Source organism: Panthera leo, chromosome F2 (genome assembly GCF_018350215.1).
Source record: "Panthera leo isolate Ple1 chromosome F2, P.leo_Ple1_pat1.1, whole genome shotgun sequence".
Taxonomy (NCBI): Eukaryota; Metazoa; Chordata; class Mammalia; order Carnivora; family Felidae; genus Panthera; species Panthera leo.
Genome location: NC_056695.1, coordinates 45,117,232 through 45,143,643, shown reverse-complemented (window position 1 = coordinate 45,143,643; position 26,412 = coordinate 45,117,232). Strand labels below are relative to the sequence as shown.

General features: G+C 36.0%; 1 protein-coding gene across 1 annotated transcript in view; it reads right to left on the bottom strand.

Moving 5' to 3' along the window:
- VPS13B (vacuolar protein sorting 13 homolog B) overlaps nt 1-26,412 on the bottom strand; it is a 795,867-nt gene that overhangs the window by 743,704 nt on the left and 25,751 nt on the right.

Genomic DNA, 26,412 nt, shown 5'->3' with positions numbered 1-26,412 from the left:
GAAAGCTGGAGTAGTCATACTTGTATCAGGCAAAGTAGATTTTAAACCAAAGTCTGTAACAAGATATAAAAAGGGGCATTATATCATAATTAAGGAGTGTAACCATCAAGAAGAGCTAACAACTGTAAATGTTTATACCCCCAATGTTCAAGAACCCAAATATGCAAACTAATCAGAAACATAAGTAAACTTATTGATAATACTGAAATTGTAGGTGACGTTAATACTCCACTTACAACAATGGACAGATCATCTAGGCAGAAAAATCAGTAAGGATACATCGGCCTTGAATGATACACTGGACCAGTTGGACTTAACAGATATACTCAGAACATATCATCCAAAAGCATCAGATTACACACTCTTCTCGAGTGTACATGGAACATTCTCCAAAACAGATCACATGCTGGGTCACAAATCAGCCCTCAAACATAAAAGGATTGAGATCACACCATGCATATTTTCAGATCACAACATTATGAAACTTGAAATCAACCACACGAAAAAATTTGGAAATCATCCAAATACATGGAGGTTAAAGAACATCCTACTAAAGAATAATGGGTCAACCAGGAAATTAAAAAATTTAAAAATATACAGAAGCAAATGAAAATGAAAACACAACAGTCCAAACCCTTTCGGATGCAGCAAAGGCAGTCCTAAGAAGAGGAAAATACATTGCAATCCAGGGCTACCTCAAGAAGCAAGAAAGATCCCAAATGAAGACCCTAACCTCACGCCTAAAGGAACTAGAAACGGAGAAGCAAAGAAAACCCTAAGCCAGCAGAAAAGAAGAAATAATAAAGATCAGAGCAGAAATAAGTAACATAGAATCAAAAACAAATAGAACAGATGAATCCAAGAGCTGGTTTTTTGAAAGAATAAACAAAAGTAATAAACCCCTAGTCATACTTCTTAAAAAGAAGACAAAAGACCCAAAAAGATAAAATCACATATGAAAGAGGACAGATCACAACCAATACCACAAAAATACAATTATTAGAGAATACTATGAAAAATTATATGCCAACAAACTAGACAATCTGGAAGAAATGGACAAATTCCTAGACACCCACACACTACCAAAACTCAAACGGGAACAAACAGAAAATTTGAACAGACTCATAACCAGCAAAGAAATTTAATCGGTTATCAAAACTCTCCCAACATCAGGGCGCCTGGGTGGCTCAGTCCGTTGAGCATCCGACTTTGGCTCGGGTCATGATCTCGCGATTTGTGAATTTGAGCCCCGCGTGGGGCTCTGTGCTGGACAGCTCAGAGCCTGGAGCCCCCATCGGATTCTGTGTCTCCGTCTCTCTCTGCCCCTCCCCTGCTCACATTCTGTCTCTCTCTCTCAAAAATAAATAAGCTGAAAAAAATTTTTGAAAACAAAATTGAAAAAAAAAAAAAAAAAAAACAAAACCTCTCCCAAAAAAAAAAAAGAGTCCTGGGCCAGATGGCTTCCTAGGGGAATTCTACCAGACATTTAAAATAGAGTTACTACCTATTCTTCTCAAGCTGTTCCAAAAAACAGAAATGGAAGGAAAGTTTCTGGACTCAATCTATGAAGCCAGGATTACCTTGATTCCCAAACCAGAGACCCCACTAAAAAGGAGAATTACGGGCCAATATCTCTGAAGAACATGGATGCAAAAATTCTCAACAAGATACTAGCAAATCAAATTCAACAGCATATAAAAAGAATTATTCACCCAAAAAACAAACAATCCAGTGAAGAAATGGGCAGAAGGCATGAATAGACACTTTTCCAAAGAAGACATCCAGTTGGCCAACAGACACATGAAACAATGTTCAACATCACTCATCGTCATGGAAATACAAATCAAAACCAGACTGAGATACCACCTCACACTGGTCAGAGGGGCCAAAATGAACAAATCAGGAGACTATAGATGCTGGAGAGTATGTGGAGAAACAGGAACCCTCTTGCACTGTTGGTGGGAATGCAAACTGGTGCAGCTGCTCTGGAAAACAGTGTGGAGGTTCCTTCCTCAAAAAATTTAAAATACATCTACCCTATGACCCAGCAATAGCACTGCTAGGAATTTACCCAAGAGATACAGGAGTGTTGATGCATAGGGGTACTTGTACCCCAATGTTTATAGCAGCAATTTCAACGATAGGCAAACTATGGAAAGAGCCTAAATGTCCATCAACTGACGAATGGATAAAGAAGATGTGATTTTTATATACAATGGAATACTACTTGGCAATGAGAAAATGAAATCTGGCCATTTGCAGCAATGTGGATGGAACTGGAGGGTATTATGCTAAGTGAAATAAGGCAGAGAAAGACAGATATCATATGTTTTCACTCATATGTGGATCTTGAGAAACTTAACACAGACCATGCGGGAGGGGAAGGGGTAAGAAAAGTTACAAACAGGGAGGGAAGCAAACCATAAGAGACTCTTAAATATAGAGAACTGAGGGTTGATGGGGGGGGGGGGGAGGGGGAAGTGGGTGATGGGCATTGAGGAGGGCATTTGTTGGGATGCGCACTAGGTGTTGTGTGGAAACCCATTTGACAATAAATTATAGAAAGGAAAGAAAGTATTCACCATGATCAAGTGGGATTCATTCCTGGGCTGCAGGGCTGGTTCAATATTCATAAATCAATCAACATCATACATCACGTTAATAGAAGAAAGGATAAGAACCATATGATCCTGTCAATAGATGCAGAAAAAGCTTTTGACGAAATACAGCATCCTTTCTTAATAAAAATCCTTAAGAAAGTCAGGATGCAAATACTCACTGTGAAAACTAAATTAACACTTAAGAATTGAAATAATATGGAAAATGCTTATGTGTTCATTAGAAGGTAGAAGAAAAAATTGTATACATTAATAAGAGCTGTATTACCTTTTGTTAATGCAAGAAAAGGGCTCGTTTAATCCATGTTTAAAAGGACTCTAATATTTTACCACAGTTTTTAAAAATTTTTAAATATATATCAAATACATATCAAAAGGAAGAAAATGGATTATCTTTCAATTGTGATGTTATATGTAAGATGCTTTCGCTACTTTTCTTCAATTTGCAAATTTCCATTAAAAATACGTAAGCTTTGTAACTGGTAAAAAATAATCTTTTTTAAATAAAAAATTAAAATAATCTGGAGAGTGATTTATGATTTATTCTATTTTTTCTTACTATAGCTGTACAAAGTAGATTACAGGTATTCTCTCCCCCAATAAGTGAAAATAAAATCAAATTCTATTTGCTTATCCAACGTCGTATGTCCAGTATGTGGAAAGAAATAAACCATACTCATTGCCCTTGAAGTTTTCCAATTTAGGCAGAGAGATATTCATTAAAAAAAAAAAAAAAAAAAAAAAAAAAAAAAAACAATTAGAAGATAAAGTTCTATCATTATCAGCAAGAAAGTAGTAGCAAATTAAAGCTAGAATATGTCTTTTTAAATAATACCTGGCATCATAAGGAATTACACTAGATAGGCAGAACAAAAATGTTTTAAATGATGATGTCAAGCTAAACAGCTTATCCACATGTCAAAACAGAGCTTCAATAGAATTTAAGAACACAAATCATTTTTACCTAAGTAAATTAAACATTTAAAACATCTACTGCTTTACAAATGATGGGCTTTTTTATTATATTGTTATAGCTACATAAAAATATCAACACAATACTTCAGTTTGGAAAAATGTCAAACTCTATACATAAACTGTAATATCTAATTTTGCATATCTTGGGAGATTTTTATCACTGCCAATTGCAAACAATAATAAAGCAAGTGAAATTAAATACAATATTCTCTTTTTGCCTTTTCATGTAATACAAGTAAAATTCAATGTTGTCAGAGAGAATAACACACAACTATTATATACAATTTCTGATCATCTATGTGCCAATCAAAGAGAATAGCAGTGTTGAAACGCAATGGAAAACTAAGAAGAATTTGTATTTAATTTTTGATTACATTAATTGAAATTTTTTTGTAGATTTGTCTCTATTAAATTTTCTTATGCTAATATTAAAATTAGTCAAAGTTCTCTAGAGAATATAGGAAAGCCAAGGGCAAAACATAAATTGTGAAATTCACCAATCAAGTAGATTACATAAATAGTGAGGAATTGAATTTTGCAATGGATTTTTACATGAGCAAAAGACAGTTTAAGATACCGCTTATACTAAACTTAAAGGTATTCTAACTTGCCAATATATTAATGGGAATAGAGCATCTGGACTTATTAATAAGACAACAAAAATGGTACTCAAATCTTTCTCATCTACTACCCATGTGCATAAATAAATTGCTTATTAGACTTCTTTAGAGGCTACCATAATAAATAATACAGTGTCAGTATGGCAAGCTACAAATGATTTAGAGAAACTGAAATAGGAGAGAAGAGAAGTGATCCAGGAGGAAAGGCTAAAAGGATTGAGAACTGTGGAAGCAACAGGAAAGTAGCCATTAATAAATTTTAAGCACAAGAATTAAGCAATCCAGCCAACAATTTAGGAATATCATTCCTAGAGGCAGTGTGAAAAATGATGCCTAAATATTCAAGAGATAGTATGGGCGCCTGGGTGGCTCAATCGGGTAAGTGTCCAACTTCGGCTCAGGTCATGATCTCGCAGTTTGTGAGTTCGAGCCCCATGTCAGGCTGACAGCTCAGAGCCTGAAGTCTCCTTCAGATTCTATGTCTCCCTCTCTCTCTGCCCATCTCCTGCTCCCTCTCTCTTGCTTTCTCCCAAAAATTAATAAACATTAAAAAAATTTTTTTTCAACGTTTTTTATTTATTTTGGGGACAGAGAGAGACAGAGCATGAACGGGGGAGGGGCAGAGAGAGAGGGAGACACAGAATCGGAAACAGGCTCCAGGCTCCGAGCCATCAGCCCAGAGCCTGACGCGGGGCTCGAACTCACGGACCGCGAGATCGTGACCTGGCTGAAGTCGGACGCTTAACCGACTGCGCCATCCAGGCGCCCCTAAAAATTTTTTTAAAAAAGATAGTACAGCAGTAGAATCCAGAGATTGATGAATAATTGAGTAATAGCAATGCAGAAAATTAAGGATGGCCTCGGGGTTTCTGGTTTTGATTGAAGGCAATTAATGGAACTGTTCACTCAAATAGGAAAAATATATAAGGAGAAAAAGGATTTGAGGTTTAAGATTAATTCAATTTGGAATATTCTATAGGACATACAAGCAAAGATCCGTTTTGCTCTTGGTGTTAGAACTCAGAAAGTAAGACTGGACTCTCAGATAGAATTGTATAAATTAAGCACATATAATAACTAAATCTACAGGGAATAAAATTATCCAAGGACAGAAGAGGATTAAAATATTGAACATGTAGGAAACTCCAACTTAAATTTTGGAATGGGTGGCAGAAGTCACAAGACAAGCCAGAGAAAGGGTGCAAGAGAGACAGGGAAAGAATCAGAGGAACCACCAAAGTGAAGTTATCAGAAACAGATCAAAAGTATCAACTATCCCAGTTGAATGATGATTAAAAAGTACATGAAAAGTGTCCACTGTATTTTGCAACAGTGATGGACTACTGACCACTGCTGAAGTGTTTACAATGGCATCATGGAGGCATATTAAGTGTAAATATTAACTTCTAAATTTAAAAAAGGGTAGAAAGATTGATACAGATTAGAAGTGGATAAAACCTTCTCTACTTATAGATGACAGGATTGTCTAAGAAATGATTACGAATCCAGAAATAAACTCTATAGACAATTCTATAGATTTTCAGTAAGGGTTATAAGAGCAATTCAATGGGCAAGGAATGGACCCTTCAACAAATGATCAGATAACTAGATAACCATACACAAAAAAATAAAGTTGGACCTTTATACAAAATTTAACTCAATATGGATTGACAATTGAAATATAAGAACTAAAAATTTAAATCTCTTAAAACATAGGGGGAGATTTTCATGACCTTAGATACAGCAATGGATTCTTAGATAGGACATCAAAATCATTAGCAACAAAAGCAAAAAATGGTTATATCAGACTTTATCGAAATTAAAAACTCTTGTGCAAAGGAAATTATCAAACAACCTACACAATGGGAGAAAATACTTGCAAATGATATCTACTAAGGCCCTAGTATCCAGAATATATAAAGAATTCAAAACTCAACAACAAAAGACAACCCAATTTAAAACCAGCCAAGAGCAAATAAAAGATGTTCAACACTGTTAGCACATTGGTAAAAAGAAAAAGAAAAATCCTGACTGAATGGAAATAAAGGGAAGACATGTATGCTCTGAATTATAGAAATTCTCTAGATCTCAGGAAAGTTCTACTAGGGGGAGTAGACACTGGTATAGAATCCAAGAAAGATTTACTATTCTACACTGAAAAAAATAATTCTGAAGCCTTTTGTCATAAGCAGACATTCAAATTAAAACAGCTGTGTCCTATCTTTGATTTTATTTTTTCATATGTATTTTGAATGAGAGAGAGAGTGCGCGCGCGCACATGCATGAGCAGGGGGGTAGGAATAAGAGGGAGTCAGAGAATCCCAAGCAGGCTCTGTGCTGTCAGCACAGAGTCTGATGCAGGGCTCAATCCCACAACTGTGAGATCACAACCTGAGCCAATACCCAGAGTTGAACATTTAATTAACTACGTCACCCAGGCACCCCCCCCCCATCTTTGATACTAGTTTGATCTGACACAGACCTTCTAAAAAACAAAATAAACCTAAAAGATGAAACTATAAAAAGTGTTGAAGCAACACTACACAAAATGTCACAATTAAGAGTAACAACATATCATGGCTCAATCAGGCCACCAAAATCTATAGACCATCAGGACTAATTTTTTTCTTAGTAATACTTCAAATCAAATCAATCCTGGATGTGTTCAACATTTGGGTCCCAAGAATTAAACTAAATCCTACTTTCAACCTATGCAAATGCAAGTATGGTACAGAAAGGTAAAACAAACCTATTGCATTACCAAACTTTTCCAAACTTAGGGCAGGAGTTTTCATCACTCAATGACTGCTGAATATCTGAGAAAAATCTTAGATGAAATTAATTTGTTGCTTAAAAGACTCAGAAGATATTGTAACCACATACGTAGGAATTAGAATAGGAAATTACACAAGTTTAATATACTGTACAGCAAATCTAAAAGCCCAAATATTAATGAACCAAAATTTGATTTAAAATAAACTGATTACTGGCTTTTGATCTAAACATGTGTTTAAGAAAAGTGTACTTATGGGAATCAGAAAACAATTTCTGAGTTACAATGACAAACATGAAAATATTTTCACTTTAGTTCACATTCTAGCAGAACCTGCAGGTACATGAAATAATAGTACCTACATTTTTCAAAAGACGTGACAGATGATTCTGCAAACTTAAAGGATGACATCAACCATTAGAAAGCATTATGCCTATAATTAAGTAACAAAACCTGCTGAGATGATTTTCAAGCAAATTAAGCCAACAAAAGAAAAGCATTGAGAGTGTATATAAGGGACAGTGAAATCAGATGGCAGAGTAGAAGATACCAGCACCAACATTCAACCCCCCATAAAAACAACAATTAAACGACAGCTATCCACAAATGAAAACATCCCTGGAAGGGCACCAGAGTCCAATTAAGAACTAGAGCAACACAGTGGAGAAAGAGAGAAAGAGAAACAGAGAGAAAGAAAGAACGAAAGAAAGAGCGAGAAGAAGAAAGAGAGAAAGAGACAGAAGGAAGAATCTAGAAAAAGAAATCACCAGGGGGATCAGCTTAGAGATGTCTGCAGAGAGCTGACAAAGAAGGGCAGCTGTTTTCAGTATCAGCCACAATATGGATCCCATCATCTTTTGCAACTGAAGACCTCAAGGGCCCTCAGGACAGCCATAGACTCCCCCCAGTTTTTGCAGTTGAGGGCTCCATATATTATTTTTTGGAGGACTCCAGCACCCTGCTCCATAGGACATGGGCAAGCTTTTGTCACATGACCAACTGCTGTCACCACCACAAACCCCTGGGAGAAGACACAGCTGCACTGCTCCCCGATGGAGCTGCTACTGTGCGGCTCCAGAACCAGGGCTGCAACTGTACCCCCAAAACTCAAGGAAACCTCAGACTCCATAGCCACATCTGCTCCATGTAGGTCTACACATCTGACCCTGGCTCCATGCATGATGCCACTCAAGACCCTGGTAACACAGCTGTTCCAAGTATACCCCTATCTCAGGTACTAGAAAGAGCCAGCACCCCTGCAGGCCAGCCAGCACCTAGGACCCTAAAGCCAGCATCTTTCCTCACAAACCTGTGAAGACCTCCGCTCCACAACACTCACTGCATGCCCACATTTCGAATTTCAAAGCCACCACCAATGCAAGCCACCCAAAGACCTGGACTCCATCATCTCTGTGGTTCCCCCACAGGCACCTTTCCATCAGATGTTGATTCAAAGGCACACGCTAATCAGGCCTGGCGCCAAATCGTATACTTTCAACCATGACAAGCCCCATCAGAGAAGAGGTATCAGAGTTCCCCAGGAGCATTTGCCTCTGAACACCCCAACGCCCTTGCCATGGCTGTTGACACCACAGCAATACGCCATTGAGGCCTCCTGCAACCTTTACTGATGCTGACCTCAGCTGATTGAGCTGCACAGACTATAAAACTAGGCCTGCCACAGACCAAAACTACCTCATTTCAGCCAGCCAGAGCCCTTGTACCCACCCACAGGTAAAGGTCTTCCCCTACCAAAATCATTCTGTATAGAAGAGACGACTGCTTCAAACATGTACGCATCAATGTAAGTCTATAAGAACACACACATCCCAAGGAAACAGGACATCACCAATAGAACAAATTTTCTAGTAACCAATGACAAAGAAATGGAGATCTACAAATTTCCAGAAAAAAAAGTTTTAAAGAATTGTTCTAAGGAAGTTCAGTTAACTATAAAAGAAGACAAAAACTCAATGAAATCAGGAAGACAAAATGTGAATAAGGAGTTCAACAGAAAGACAGAAATCATGAGAAAAGAACCAAGCAAAGTCTGGAGTTGAAGAATACAATAATTTAAAAAATTTAATACAGAATATCAACACCAGATTTGATCAAGCAGGAGGATCTGTGAACAAATCATCTGAAATGGACCATTCAGAGGAAGAAAAGTAAAAAAGAATTTAAGAGTGAAGTAAACTATGTGAATTACAAGATACCATAAAGCAAAACAATACTGACATTATTGAAGTGCCAGGAGAAGAGCAGTAAAAGGACAGAAAGCTTAAAGAAATAATAGCAAAAACTTCCCAAATAGAAGTAAAGATATGGACTTCCAGGAACATGAAGCTCATAGGTCTCCATACAGATTCAACTTGAACAGGACTTCAACAAAAGCCTATTACAATAGAACAGTCAAAAATTAACAACAAAGAGAAAATTTTGAAAGCAGCAAGAGAAAAGAAATTAATTTCATATATAAAAAAAAAAAACATAAGGCTATCAGTGGATTTCTCAACCAAGAGAGAGTGGGATGATATATATTCAAAGCACTGAATATATCTTGTTTGGCAACCAGGCAAAGCTATTCTTCAGAAATGGTCAAGAGTTTCCTAGACCAAAGAAAAAAACAGGAGGGGCCGGGGGGGGGGGGGGGGGGGGGGGGGGGGGGAGGAGTAGGTTAGGGACTTCATCACTAGATCTGCATTAGTTAAAAAGGAATTCTTCAAGAGGAAAGGAAAAGAGGTTAAATAGAGAACATGAAAACCTATTCAAGTATAAAGCTCACTGGTAAAGTACATCAACTAAGAATACTCTAACACTGTAACAGTAGTGTGTACAAATCACTTTACTATGAAGGTTAAAAGACAAAATCTTAACAATATAGCTAGAGCAATTTGTTAATAGATACACTATATAAACAATGTCAATTGTGACATCAAAAACAAAATATGGGAGGGTAGTGATGAAAGGGTAACATTTTTGTATATGATAGAAGTTAAGCCTTTATCAGCTTAAAATAGATTATAACAGAGGTGCCTGAGTGGCTCAGTCACTTGAGCATCCAACTTCGGTTCAGGTCATGATCTCATGGCTTCTGAGTTTCAGCCCTGAATTGGGCTTGCTGCTATTAGTGCAGAGACTGCTTTGGATCTCTGTCCCCCTCTCTCTCTGCCCCTCCCCTGCTCACACTCTCTCAAAAAATAAATAAATAAATAAATAAATAAATAAATAAATAAATAAATAAATAAATAAGCATTTAAAAAAGTCGATTATAACAGTTTTATGTAAGTTCATGATCACATAAAACAAAAACATATTATTATATACACAAAAATAAAGAGAAAGGCATCAAAGCATGCCACTATAGAAAATCATCAAAACTCAAAGGAAGAGAGAAATAGACAAAGGAAATGCAAAACAATCAGGAAACAATAAGATGGCAATAAGTCCACACTTATCAATAATTACTTTAAAGGTAAAGTGAATAAATTCTCCACTCAAAAGAAATGGAATGACTAAATGGATGAAAAAAAGGGGAGGGGGGGGGGGACTAGGTGGCTCAGTCAGTTAAGTGTCTTGATTCTTGATCTCAGCTCAGGTCTTGATCTCAGGGTCCCTGAGTTCAAGCCCTCCATTAGCATGAAACCTACTTAAAAAAAAGACAGAGGGAGAGAAAAAAAGGCCCAACTATATGCTGCCTAGAACAGACTCACTTCAGCTTTAAGGACACACAGAGGCTCAAAATTAAGGGATGGAAAAAGACATTTGGTGCAAGTGGAAACAAAAACATAGCAGGGGTAGGTATAATTATAATTAGACAAAGTAAACTTTAACTCAAAAACTGTAACAAAAGACACTGATAACAGGGTCCATTCATCAAGAGGATATAATCCCTGTAAATATATATGTACCCAATATTAAAACACCTAAATGTATCAAACAAATATTAACACATCTGTAGGCAGAATTATACAGCAACACAATACTAGTAGGAGACTTCAATACCCCACTTTCAACAATGGACCCAGAGACAAAAAAAATCAATAAGGAAATACTGAACATGAACTATACTTCACACCAAATGGAACTTACAAACATATACAGAACATTTTATCAAACAACACAATACACATTCTTCTGTGCACATCCAGGATAGAACACATTGTTAGGTCACAAAACAAGTATTAACAAATTTAGGAAGACTGAAATCAAGACCGAAATCATACTAAGTATCTTTTCCAACCACAATGAAATCAGAAATCAAGAACAGGAGGAAAGTTGCAAAATTCACAAATATGTGAAAATTACACAAGCATGCTTCTGAAACAATGTGTCAAAACAAGACTTCGAACATGAAATAAAAACTAACAAGATACAACCAAAAATGCAAGCACAACATACCAAAAAATTATGAATGCAGCTATAGCAATTCTAAGTGGGTAGTTTACACAAATAAGTAGCTACTTCAGAAAAAACAAAGATTGCAAATAAACAACCCAATGTTATACTTCAAGGAACCAGAAAAAGAAACTAAGCCCAAAGACAGCAGAAGGAAAGAAATAACAATGATCAGAGCAAAAATAAGTAAAATAAAAACTAGGAAGACAAGAGAAAAAGATCAACAAAATAAGTTGGCTTCTTAAAAAGAATTGACAAGCCTTTCGCTAGAAAAGACCAATAAAAATAATCCAAAATTAAAGAGGACACTTTATAACTGATACCACAGAAATATAAAGGATAAGAGACTACTATGAACAATTATACACCAACAAATTGCATAACCTAGAAGGAGTGAATACATTTCTAAAAACATAACCTAGAAACATAAATCATAAAGAAAATAAAATCTGAATAGACTCACAACTAGTTAGGATGTCTATCAATAATCTAAAATGTCCCAAAATTCAGAGGGGAAAATGGCAGCAGAGGAGGAGGACCCAAGGCTCACCTCATCCCACAAATACAACTAAATAACTATCAAATCATCCAAGTGTGCGTTGGTAGTATAGTGGTGAGCATAGCTGCCTTCCAAATCATCCTAAATACCCCAGAAATCAATCTGAAGACTGGCAGAACAAATTCCACAACTAAAAGTAGTAAAGAGGCCACACTGAAGAAGGTAGGAAATACAGATACAGAGTTTGGGAAAGAAATGGATGATAGCCACTGCTGTAGTAGGAAATGAGCCCCAGTTATGGAGAAGGGTAAGAGACAAACAAGCACACAGGGGAGCACAGGAGGAAAATGAATCTCCATAGCAATTGACTTAGAAAGCAAGAGGGCTCAAATTTCTTTGGGTTCTGGCAACGAGCAGGGCTTAAAGCCTAGAATTTTAAAGGTCAGTGTGCTTGGCTCTGGGATAGCTCAGAGGACATTGAGGCTGCTCTTGGAAAAAAAGGCAGGGCAAACAGCCTACAGACATACAGCATGGAAACATCAGATCTCAAGAGTGCCTGGGGCACCCAGTGTGAAGATTAGTTGCTCATCTTGGAGATTGTCCCAGAGAGGCAACATTCAAGGAGACCCCACCAGGAATACAGAGGCTGGCAGGCACCATTTCTCTCCCCTGCCACTCAGCTTGAGCACAGAACCACCTGCAGAACCAGCTCAGCGCCCACATTCAATACTTAACCCTTACACAAAGCCCCACCCACAACACTTCTGTGCAACCACCCTTCCCAGTCACACTTTCGTCAGAGTGGAGGGCCCCCTTCCCCAAAAGACCAGCCCAAACCCCTGCCAACACTGTCTCCTGACTCAGGAATGCTGCAAGTCTTCAGTTCCAGCAGCAGAGGCAACAAGTCTCATTTCAGAGGCAGACCACAGCACACCTCGTTAAAACACATCATATGCAGGCCAGGGACCAAACACTGCCCACAAAAGGCAAAGAGAGAGCCTCTGAAGATGACTGGCCTGAAAGATAAAGCAGCCAGGACTAAACAGCAGGGCACATGAACCACACACTGGAGACATTCCAGGAAGCACCATGCCCTGGGGAACAGGGAATACTACGCAACTGGGCACTACAAAATCTCTTTTTAATAAGGCTTTACGAAAAGAACAGGAGATATAACTGCCTTTCCTAACACACAGAAAAAGGCACAGAGACTGAGACAAAATGAGAAGCCAGAGAAATTCATCCCAATTGAAATAACAAAAGAAGGCCACAGCCTCTGGTCAAAGCAAAACAGAGAAAAGTAACACAGCTAAATAAAAGTATTTAAAGCAATGATCATAAGAATACTCATGGGAGTTAAGAAAAGAGTAGAGGACATTAGTGAGACCATTAACACAGATATAAGGAATAACATAACAAAGATAAAGGGTACAGTAAGCCAAATGAGAAACACCTGATGTAATGAATGGGCTGGAAGAAGCAAAGGAATGAATGAATGACACAGAAGAAAAGTAATAATAGTGATCAAAGTGAATAAGAGAGAAAAAGTAATTACGTAAAATGAGAATAGACTTAGGAACCTCAAGTGACTCCACCAAACAATAATATTCATATCACAGGAGAGCCAGAAGAAGAGAGACCAAAGAGGACAGAGAGTTTATTTGATGAAATAATACCAGAATTCTTCCCTAATTTAGGGAAGCAAAAGAGGTCCAGATCAAAGAGGCATAGAGAACACTCAACAAAATCAACAAAAGCAGATCCAAACCAAGATGTATTGTAATTAAGATGGCAAAATATAATAAAGAAATATTAAAAGGACCAAGACAAGGGGCATGTGGCTAGCTCATCTGGTAAAGCATACAAGTCTTGATCTTGGGGTTGTCCTGAGTTCAAGCCCCACGCTGAGTCTACAGCTTACTTAAATAAAAAAAGAAACTCTAGGAGAACCTGGGTGGCTCAGGTGGTTAAGCGTCCTACTTTGGTTTCAGCTCAGGTCATGATCTCATGGTTTTGTGGGTTCGAGCCCTACACGGGACTCCATGCTGACAGGGCAGAGCCTGCTTGGAGTTCTCCTCCCTTTCTCTCCACCCCTCCTTTACTCACACTGTCTCTCTCTCAAAATAAATAAACTTAAAAAAAAAAAAAAAAAACTCTAAAATAACAACAATACTTATTAAAACAAGAAAGCAGCAAGACAAAAGAAGACAGTTACATACAAAGGAAACCCCAAAACGCTATCTGTGGATATTTCAGCAAAAACTTTCTATGGCAGAAAAGAATGGCAAGTTATATTCAAAATGCTGAATGGGAAAAACCTGCAGTCAAGAATACTCTATATAGAAAGGCTACAATTTAGAATAGAAGGAAAATAAGAGTTTCTCAAACAAAAACTAAAGGAGTTCATGACAACTAAACCAGCCCTACAAGAAATATTAATGGGGAACTCTGGAAAGGCCAAAAATGACAGTATGAAGGCAGAAAACACAAAAGCAATAAAAATGAATATTTCTGTAAAATAGCAGTCCAGAAACTCACTAAATAAAAGGATGTAAAATATGACAGCATATACATAAAACATGACGAGGAGAGGAGTAAAAAATGGGTTCAAACTTCAACACCTATTAACTTAATATAGACTGCTATATGCAGAATATGTTACAGATAAACCTAATGACAACCACCAATTAAGAACTAATAAATATGCAGGGAATAAAAAGAAAAAAAGCCAAATACAGTACTAAGAAAATAATAATAACCAGCAAGCCATGAAATAAAGGATCAGAGAAAAAAATCTTCAGAAACAGCCACAAAACAAGTAGTAAAATAGCAATAAATAGATATCAATAATTACTTTAACTGTAAATGGACCAAACATTCCAAAAGACCCAGGGTGACAGAATGGATAGAAAGAAACCAAGACTCATCTATCCATACGGTGCCCTACAAGGGACTCATTTCAGACGTAAAGGCTCCTGCAGATTCAAGTGAGAAGATGGAGAAATATTTATGATGCAAATGCATGTCCAAAAAAAGCCAGAGTGGCAATACTTATAACACACTAAATAGACTTTAAAATAAAACCATAACAAAAGACAAAAGAGACATTATATAATAACAAAAGGCACAATACAACAAGAAGATCTAACAATTATAAATACTTAAGCCCCTATTATCGAAGCATACAAGTACATAAATAGATATAAAACAGTAACAAAGGAACTAATCAATAAAGCTCAAGTATATAAAACAATAATAAAGAAACTAATAGTAGGGAACTTTAATACCCCCACTTACATCAATGGACAAGTCATCTAAATAAAACTCAACAAGGAAACAACATTGAATGACTTTGAATGACAACTGGACCAGACGGATTTAACAAACAGATTGAGAACATTCCATCCTAATACAGCAAAATATGCACTCTTTTCAAGTGCACATGTAACATTCTCCAGAAAAGATCACATATTAGGCCACAAAACAAGCCTCAACAAATTTAAATAGATATGTCATACCATGCATCTTTTCTGACCACAACACTATGAAACTAAAAGTCAACCACAAGGAAAAATTTGGAAAAACCACAAATACATGGAGGTTAAATAACATGCTACAAAACAATGAATGGGTCAACCAGGAAATAAAAGAATTAAAAAGTACATGGAAACAAATGAAAACACAATGCCTCAAAACTTTGGATGCAGCAAAAGCAAATACAGGCCTACCTCAAGAAGCAAAAATTCTCAACCTAACCTTACACCTAACAGAGCTGGAAAACTTAACCCTACACAAACGAAGCCTAAAGCCAACAGAAGAAGGGATATAAGATGAGAGCAGAAATAAATGATACAGAAACAAAACAAAACAAAATAAGCAGAAGAACAGATCAATGAAACTAGGAACTAGTTCTTTGAATAATTAGCCTGACTTATCAAAAGAAAAAAGAAAGGACCCAAATAAATAAAATCACAAATGAGACAGGAGAAATAACAATCAAAACCACAGAAATACAATTATAAGAGAATATTATGAAAAATTATATGCCAACAAATTGGACAACCTCAATAAATGAATAAATTCCTAGAGACGTGTAAACTACAAAAACTGATACAGGAATAGAAAATTTGAACAGATAACCAGCAAAGAAATAGAATCAGTAAGCAAAAAACTCCCAATAAACAAAAGTCCAGGACTAGTTGGCTTCACAAAAGAATTCCATCCAACATTTTAAAAAGAGTTAATACCGATTCTCAAACTTTTCCGAAAAATAGAAAAAGGAAGGAAAACTTCCAAATTCATTCTATAAGGCCAACATTACCCTGATACCAAAACCACATAAACACCACAAAAAAATAAATAAAAAACTACACGCTAATATCTCTGATGAACATAGATACAAAAATCCTCAACAAAATACTAGCAAAACAAATCCAACAATACACTGCAAAAAAATCATTAACCAAAAAAGAAAAAAAAAAAAAACAACCACAATCAAATGGGATTTATTCATAGGTTGTAAAGGTGATTCAAAATTTGCAAATCAACGTGATATGTCACATCAATAACAGGGTAAAAACCATATGACCCTTTCAATAGAAGCAGAAAAAGCATATGACAATGTACTGCCACCTTTCATGATAAAAACCATCAATAAAGTAGGTTAAGAGGGAACATACCTTAACATAATAAAGGTCATATATGAAAAACCCACAGCTAACAATCATCCACAATGGGGAAAAACTGAGAAGCCTTCCTTAAGATCCAGGAACAAGACAAGGATGGCGATACTCACCACTTTTAATCTACACAGTACTAGAAGTCCTAGCTAAAACAATCAAACAACAAAAATAAAGAGCATCCAAATCAGTAAGAAGAAGTAAAACTCTATTTGCAGATGACATGATATTCTTACAGAAAACTCAAAAACTCCACCACAAAAAATGTTAGAATACACAAACTCAGTAAAGTCACGGGATATAAAAATCAACATACATTAGCTGCATTTATATATGCCAATAATGAAGCAGCAGAAAGACAAATTATAAAAACCATCTCATTTACAATTGCACCAAAAATAATACCTAGAAATATACCTACCCAAAGAGGTAAAAGACCTGTACTCTGGAAACTATGAAACAATGAAGAAAGAAACTGAAGTTGACACAAAGAAATAGAAAGATGTTCAATGCTCATGGACTGGAAGAATAAATATTGTTAAGTTGTCTATACTAACCAAGTCATCTACAAATTTAATGCAATCCCTATCAACATACCAACAGCATTTTTCACAGTGCTAGAACAATCCTAAAATTTGTACGGAACCACACAAGATCCCCAATAGCCAAAGCAATCTTGAAAAAGCAAAGCAAACCTGGATGCATCACAATTCCAGACTTCAATTTATATTACAAAGCTGTGGTGATCAAGACAGTATGGCACTGGCATAAAAACAAACAGATGAATGGAACTGAACAGAAAACCCAGCAATGAACTCATATAGTCAATCTTCAACAAAGCAGGAAAGAATATCCAATGGAAAAAAAGACAGTCTCTTTAACAAATGGTGCTGGTAAAACTGGACAGCTACATGAAAAAGAATAAAACTGAACCATTCTCTTTTCAAATAGACAGAAATAAACTCAAAATGAATAAAGACCTAAATGTGATACAGGAAACCATAAAAGTCCTGCACAGTGAAGAGAACAATCAACAAAACTAAAAGGCAACCTTCAGTATGAGGAGATATTTGCGAATGACAAATCTGATAAAGGGTCAGTATATAAAATCTATAAAGAACTTATCAAACTCAACACCCCAAAAAATAACAATCCAGTTTAAAAATAGAAGACCTAGACAGTTTTCCAAAAAAGACATCCAGATGGCCAAAAGACACATGAAAAAATGCTCAGTATCACTCATCATCAGGGAAATGCAAATCAAAATACAATAAGATATCACCCTTCACACCTGTCAGAATGGCTAAAATCAACAGCACAACAAACAACAGGTGTTGGTGAGGATGTGGAGAAAGAGGAACCCTCTTGCACTGTTGGTAGGAATGCAAACTGGTGCAGCCACTCTGGACAACAGTATGGAGGTTCCTCAAAAAGTTAAAAATAGAACTACCCCATGATCTAGCAATTGCAGTACTAGGTACTTAAAGAATACAAAAACACGAATTAAAAGGGATATGCACCTCAATATTTATAGCAGTGTTATCTATAATAACCAAATTATGGAAACAACCTAAGTGTCCATCTACAGATGAATAAAGAAGATGTGGGATATACATATGCAATGGAATATTATTCAGCTATAAATAAGAATGAAATCTTGCCACTTACAACAATATGGGTGGAGCTAGAGAATATAATAGCTACGTGAAAGAGGTCAGAGAAAGACAAATACCATATGATTTCACTCATGTGGAATTTAAGAAGGAAAACAAACAAGAAAAGGGGAACAAAAAGGGAAGGACAAACCAAGAAATAGACTCTTAACTGAAGAGAACTGATGGTTACCAGAGGGGAGGTGGATAGGAAAATGGATTAAAGAGTTGACGGGGATTAATAAGTGCACCTGTCATAATCAAAATAAAAAACAAAAACTTTAAAGAAACGAAACAAAGCCCCAAAAAAATACTACACGGGTGAATTATACCAAATATATACAGAAGAATTAATGCCAATCCTTCTCTAACCCTTCAAAAAATTTGAACAGGATGGAATACTTCCAAACTCATTTTAGGAGTCCAGCATTACTGTAATACCAAACCTAGACAAGAACACTGTAAAAAAAAGTATGGCAAGTATCCCTGATGAATAAAGATGTAAAACTTCTCAACAAGAGGGGCACCTGGGTGGCTTAGTCAGTTAAGCATCCGACTTCAGTTCATGTCATGATCTCACAGTTAATGGGTTCAAGCCCCACGTTGGGCTCTGTGCTGGCAGCTGAGAGCCTGGAGCCTGCTTCGGATTCTTTGTCTCCCTCTCTTTCTCTGCCCTTCCCCCACCCGTGCTCAGTCTCTCTCTCTCTCTCATAAAATGAATAAATGTTAAAAAAAAAATTCTCAACAAAATATTAGCAAACTGAATTAAACAGCACATGAAAAAACTCATAGAGCATGATCAAGTGGGATTTATCCCTGGGATGCCACGATGGTTCAATATACACAAACTAATAAATATAATACATCAAATTAACAAATGAAGGATAAAAATCATACCATCTCATTAGGTGCAGAAAAAGCATCTGGCCATAATCAACATCCTTTCATGATAAAAAAAACTCTCAACAAATTAAATATAGAAGGAATGTATTTCAACATAATAAAGGCCATATATGACAACATGACAGCTAATATCATACTCAGTGGTGAAAAGCTGAAACATTTTCCTATAAGAACAGGAATAAGACAAAGATGCCCACACTCCACCACTCAACATAATTCTGGAAGTATTAGCCAGAACAACTTGGAAATAAGAAGAAATAAAAGGCATCCAACTGGAAAGGGAGCAGTAAAATTATCAGTTTGCAGATGACAGTGTCTTACATATAGGAAATTCTAAACACTCCTACAAAAAAAAAAACTAGTAGGACTAGTAAATTCAGTAAAGTTACAAGATACAAAGTAAATACTATACAAAAATCAGTTTTGTTTCTATAAGCTATTAATGAACTATCAGGGAAATTTAAAAAGCATTCCCATTTACAATAGCATCAAAAAAAAAAAAAAATACCTAAAGTGATCTACAGATTCAATGCTATCCCTATCAAAACTTCAATGGCATTTTCTCACATAAGTAGGAAAAACAAATTCATATAGAACCACAAAAAGATCTCAAATAGCCAAAATTAATCTTGAGAAAAAAGAACAAAGCTGAAGGAATCACATTTCCTGATTTCAAATATGTTACAAACTATATAGTAATCAAAACAGGAGGTACTAACAATAAAAACAGACACATAGGGGCGCCTGGGTGGCTCAGTAGGTTAAGTATCCAGCTTGGACTCAGGTCATGATCTCACTGTTCCTAAGTTCGATCCCCATGTCAGGCTCTGTGCTGACAGTTCAGAACATGAAGCCTGCTTCAGTTTGTGTCTCCCTCTCTCTCTGTTCCTCCTCCACTCATGCTCTGTCTCTCAAAAATAAATAAAACATTAAAAAAATTTTTTTAAAAAGACACATAGATCAATGAAACAGAATTGATAGCCCAGAAATAAACCCATACATATAGGGTCAACTAATCATTAACAAGGGCACCAAGAGCACACAATGGAGAAAGGATAGTCTCTTCAACAAATCATGCTGGGAAATTTGGATATTCATGTACAAAAAAAAAAAAAAGAAGAAGAAAATAGACTCCTATCTTATACCAGTTACACAAATTAACTCAAAATGGATTAAAGCCTCAAGTGGAAGACTTGAAACTTCACAGATACTAGAAGAAAACATAAGGGAAAAGGTTCCTTGAAATTGGTCACAGCAATTATTTTTTGGAGACAAGACCAAATGTACAGGCAACAAAAGCAAAAAAAAAAAACAAAAAAAAAACCACACACACATACACACAAGTGGGACTACATCATATTAAAAAGCTTCTGTACAGCCAAGGAAACCATAAACAAAATGAAAAGCCAACCTGTGATATGGGAGAATATATATTAGCTAGCCATATGTCTGATAAGGGGTTAGTAACAAAATTATGAAAAATCAACTTCTAAACTATCAAAAAACACTCCAATTAAAAATGAGCAAAGGAACAGAATAAACTTTTCTAAATAATTTACACAAGCCCAGGGCACATGGGTGGCTAAGTCAGTTAAGCATCTGACTTCAGCTCAAGTCATGATCTCACAGTTCATGGGTTTGAGCCCTGCATCAGGCTCTGTGCTAAGCCATCAACACAGAGCCTGGAGTTGGCTTCGAATTCTCTGTCTCCCTCTCTCTCTGCCCCTCCCCTGCTCGCGATAAGTATCTCCCAAAAATAAAGAAACATTAAAAAAAAAAAACATTAAAAAAAAGTTTGGGTGCCTGGGTGGCTCAGTCGGTTGAGCACCCAACTTTGGCTCAGGTCATGATCTCGCAATCTGAGTTCAAGCCCCACGTTGGGCTCTGTGCTGACAGCTCAGAACCTGGAGCCTGCTTCAGATTCTGTCTCCATCTCTCTCTGCCCCTCCCCCGCTCTCACTGTGTCTCTCTCTCTCTCAAAAATAAAATAAAAACATTAAAAAAAATTTTTTTTTTAAGTTACACAAGTCCAACAGGTACCTGAAAACACACCGAACATTAGTAACCATCAGAAAAATGCAGATCAAAACCACAATAAAGTATCATCTCAAACCTCTTAGGATGGCTATTATCAAATAGACATGAGATAATGAATGCTGAAAAAAGGGACCCTTTGTACAATGTTGGTAGTAATGTAAATTGGTATTATCATTACGGAAAACAGTACAGACGTTCCTCAAAAATTTAAAAATAGAACTACCAAACTTAACATTCAAAAAACAAATAATCCGGTGAAGAAATGGGCAGAAGACATGAATAGACACTTCTCCAAAGAAGACATCCAGATGGCCAACTGACCCATGAAAAAATGCTCAACATCACTCATCATCAGGGCAATACAAATCAAAACCACAATGAAATACCACCTTACACCTGTCAGAATGGCTAACATTAACAACTCAGGCAAGAACAGATGTTGCCAAGGATGCAGAGAAAGAGGATCTCTTTTGCACTGCTGGTGGGACTGCAAACTGGTACAGCCACTCTGGAAAATAGTATAGAGGTTCCTCAAAAAATTAAAAACAGAACTACCCTACAACCCAGCAATTGCACTACTAGGCATTTATCCACGGGATACAGGTGTGCTGTTTTGAAGGGACACATGTACTCCCATGTTTATAGCAGCACTATCAACAATAGCCAAAGTATGGCAAAAGCCCAAATGTCCATCAATGGATGAATGGATAAAGATGTGGTATATGTATACAATGGAGTATTACTCAGCAATCAAACAGAATGAAATCTTGCCATTTGCAACTACGTGGATGGAACTGGAGGGTATTATGCTAAGTGAAATTAGAGAGACAAAAGTCATATGACTTCACTCATATGAGGACTTTAAGAGACAAAACAGATGAACATAAGGGAAGGGAAACACAAATAACATAAAAACAGGGAGGGACAAAACACAAGAGAGTCATAAATATGGAGAACAAACTGAGGGTTACTGGAGGGGTTGGGGGAAGGGGGATGGGCTAAATGGGTAAGGGGCACTAAGGAATCTACTCCTGAAATCATTGTTGCACTATATGCTAACTAATTTGGATGTAAATTTAAAAAAATAAAAGATAAAACAAGTTAAAAGAAAAAGAAAAAAAAAATGTAGGAGAAAAAAAATAGAACTACCATACTATCCAGCAATCCCACTTCTGGGTATATATCAAAAGAAAACAATATCACTATTTCAAATAGATACCTGTACTCTCATGTTCACTGCAGCATTATTCACAATAGCCAAGATATGGAAATAACCTAAGTGTCCATCAATGGGTGAGTGGGGACACGGACAGGAGGGAGCGTGCGCGCGCGCACACACACACACACACACACACACACACACACACACACACAGGGAAATATTATTTGGCTGTAAAGATACAGAAATCCTGCCATTTGCAACAACATAGATGAAACTGGAAGGCATTGTGCAAAGTGAAATAAGCCAGACAAAAACAAATACGGTGTAGAATCATTATGATTCCACTTAGTGTAATCTAAAAAAAAATAAAAAAATAAAAACATGTCAAACTCATAGAAACAGTAGAATAACATTTGACAGGTCCCAGGTGAAATGGGCAATATTAGTCAAAGGGTACAAACTCCCAGTTACAAGCTGAACACGATCTGAGATTCTAATGTATGGCTTGGTGACGATAGTTAATGATACTATATTATATACTTGAAATTTGCTAAGAGTAGATCTTAAGCATTCTCATGTTTACAGCAGCACTATCGACAATAGCCAAATTATGGGAGAAGTCCAAATGTCCATCGATGGATGAATGGATAAAGAAGATATGGTATATATATATACAATGGAGTATCACTCAGCAATCAAACAGAATGAAATCTTGCCATTCGCAACTATGTGGATGGAACTACAGGCTATTATGTTCAGTGAAACTAGTCAGCCAGAGAAAGCCAAATATCATATGACTTCATTCATATGAGGACTTTAAGACACAAAACAGATGACCATAAGGGAAGGAAAGCAAAAATGTAAAAACAGGGAGGGGAACAAAACATAAGAAACTCTTTAAATATAGAGAACAAACAGAGGGTTAGTGGAGGCATTTGAGAGGGGGGATGGGCTAAATGGGTAAGGGGTTATTAAGGAATCTACTCCTGAAATCATCGTTGCACTATAAACTAACTTGGATGTAAATTAAAAAATAAATTTTTTTTAAAAAAGCACATAAACAAAAAGCTTTGTTCCTTTTCACTAGTTTTTACTAATATTTTAAAGTTTTGGTTTAGATAAAAAGATTTTAAGTTTTTTTTTTATGAAAAGTATTCTGTAAACAGACTTGAAGATGGTTACATTTATCAGGTCAAAAGATTTTAAGTTTTTCTTTTCTTACTTTCTAGGTGATCGAAAGATCAGAATAAATAAGTTCTTTAAAAACAAATTTACTACTACTCTCTTCAAGCTGAAGAAGCCTTTTTTATAAGACTTACTAATACAATGAGCAAAGAAAGCATATACACTAGAATAAGAACTATGCAGCAAGTTTTGCCCTATTTTACAGATGAGACCCACAGAGGCTAAAAAGCAAGAATATGCAAAAGGATAGGAGCATTTAGTTAATGCTGGATCCACAGGTATTTCTATGATTACACTAGAGTGAGCTAGTTAAACAAATCAGTCCTGGACCACTGACGATATGTCATGAATAAATTTCTGTAAGGTCCAAAACAAAAACAACAGTTCACAAGTAACAAAATCTGAAGAATCTAAAAGGTGGGTATGATGACAGATGTCTCTCAGAGTAAAGTTAAATATTCTCAGTGAAATATCTGTCAAAAATAATTCAGTGTGGACATAAAGGCGGCCTTTATTTTACCTAACACAACAACTTGGGTCACCTTGACAATGAAAAAAAATCTCTATAAAACTACTTACAGAGACATGTTAAGGCAGTATATTGTAACTATTATCACTAGAGTCACCCTCAATCATAATGAATCTCTGTTTCTAAGTCTCCTTAGAAGATTATACAAATATCTTGGCAATGCTTTTCAAGGCACTGATGGATAGGAAATCAACAAATGTTGTTAGAATTAAATTGAACTTTACAGACTAGACGTGCCTTCTTATCAAGGCATTTAGCAATATATTTTTATAATGACCTTTTCAGAATTAGACCTCAGATTTCTAACTTTTAAGTTGTATTTTATTACATTCTCAAGTATCAATAGTATTTTTAACAGATTCATATCTAGAACTCTAAACAATCCCTTCATTTAACCAACCATCACACACTAATTGTATTTACAAAGTATTTTCTTCATTTTGATTCTACAATGTAATAACTTGAAATAATTTAATATGGGCTCATTCAGTCTTATTAGTACATGTGTAATTTTTAACTTAATTTCCTACACTAGTCAAAACTTAAAATAGGAAAATAAAGTGCTTAAAAATATGTTTCATCTATACTGTCTTCCTGAAAAATTAATTCCAATCACTAACCTAAGTATTACTCTCTGGGGATGTACACTACTGAATAATTTGTCCAAATGTCAACTATAATTTTCAAAAATCCTTTCTACCTCAAAATTTTAAACATCTGCAAAAAATACTTATTTTGAGAGTAGTTTACATTCATGACACTTGACCTTTTGCTGTACACACCACAAGATTCAAGTCTCAAATACCATGCAAGCAGGAAATCTGATCATTCCTGCAGTAGCCATCTGCATGGTCCAATATCAAATATTAGTTCTAGGTTACACTAAGTCATGTGTTACAAATCTTTTCTGCAGCCTCTATAATTAGTCGTAATTTGCCTCTTTTAAAATGTGTTTCTTATGGGACATCTGGCCTTGAAACTTCCACCTTCCCATTGAAAAAAATAGTGTCTGGATTTTCTTTTTCTCTTAATATGGAGCACTCCATGGGTGGTATAACCAAGTCCAGACTTTAAAAAAAAAAAAAAAAAAAATGTAAATTCCAGGAACAGATGATGATTAAGAACCATTTGAGAATTACCAAATATAAATGTAAAATAAAACTTTTGCTGTAATATAACTATCTCACAGATTTCTAAATCAATCTCCCATGTATTTTAAGTTTACAAAATAAATTCTCATGGGACTATAACATCGGTCTACTTACTTCCAGAAACTATATCAGTTAAATTGGATAATAAAAGATTTGGAATCAAAGATTTCATACAAGGAAAAAAAGATGAGCCTAGTGGGTTGATATGAAACTCAAAGTATCTTCTTAAAATAGGAAATGATTTTAACATCATAAATAACCTTAATTTCACAGATACCGAAGTTATATTTAGGATACACTAAGATTGCCTTAATGTTTAATAAATTAGTAATTTAAGTGTAACAATTTAATAATACTCATCAACTCATTTGATTCTAGAAAACATTTTTTTTTTTTTTTAACATTTATTTTTGGGAGAGAGAGCACGCACATGTGCGTGCGAGATAGGGAGAGTCAGAGAGAGAGGAGACACAGAATCTGAAGCAGGCTCCAGGCTCTGAGCTGTCAGCACAGAGCCCGATGCAGTGCTCGAACTCATGAACTGTGAGATCATGACCTGAGCCAAAGTCAGACGCTTAACCAACTGAGCCACCTAGGCACCCCTAGAAAGCATTTTTTAAACCTAAAAGTAAAATAGGAGCTAAGGAAAAAGTAATAAAAATAAAAGACACTACTTTTACGTAAGATGAAAATGAAAAAATTTATAATATGTTGCTATCAGACTTATTAGCTTTCCAGATTAATTTTTGCTAGAAACTGTAAAAAAAGTATTACACTTTTACAAGAAAAAAATATTAAAAAATAAATGTAAGATGGGTCAAAGAAAAGGAAGTCAGAAAAACAAAAAAGAAAACAAAGAATCAGTTTCTGATGCCAAAACTTCAAAGAAATTTGATAGGTTTCTTAAATTCCACGTATGAGTGAAATCATATGATATTTGCCTTTCTTTGACTTATTTTGTTTAGCATAATACTCTTTAGTTCTATCCATATCATTGCAAATGGCAAGATTTCATTCTTTCTTATGGCTAAGATTCCATAGTATATATACACCACAGCTTCTTTATCCATTCAAACCAGCAAAGGGGGAAAAAGAGAGAGAGAGAGAGAGAGAGAGAAAGAGAGAAAGAGAGAGGCAAACCAAGAAAAAGATTTTAAAATATAGAGAACAGTTACCAGAGGGGAGGTGGGAGTGGAGAGGGGTGAAATAGGTGATGGGGATTAAGGAGTGC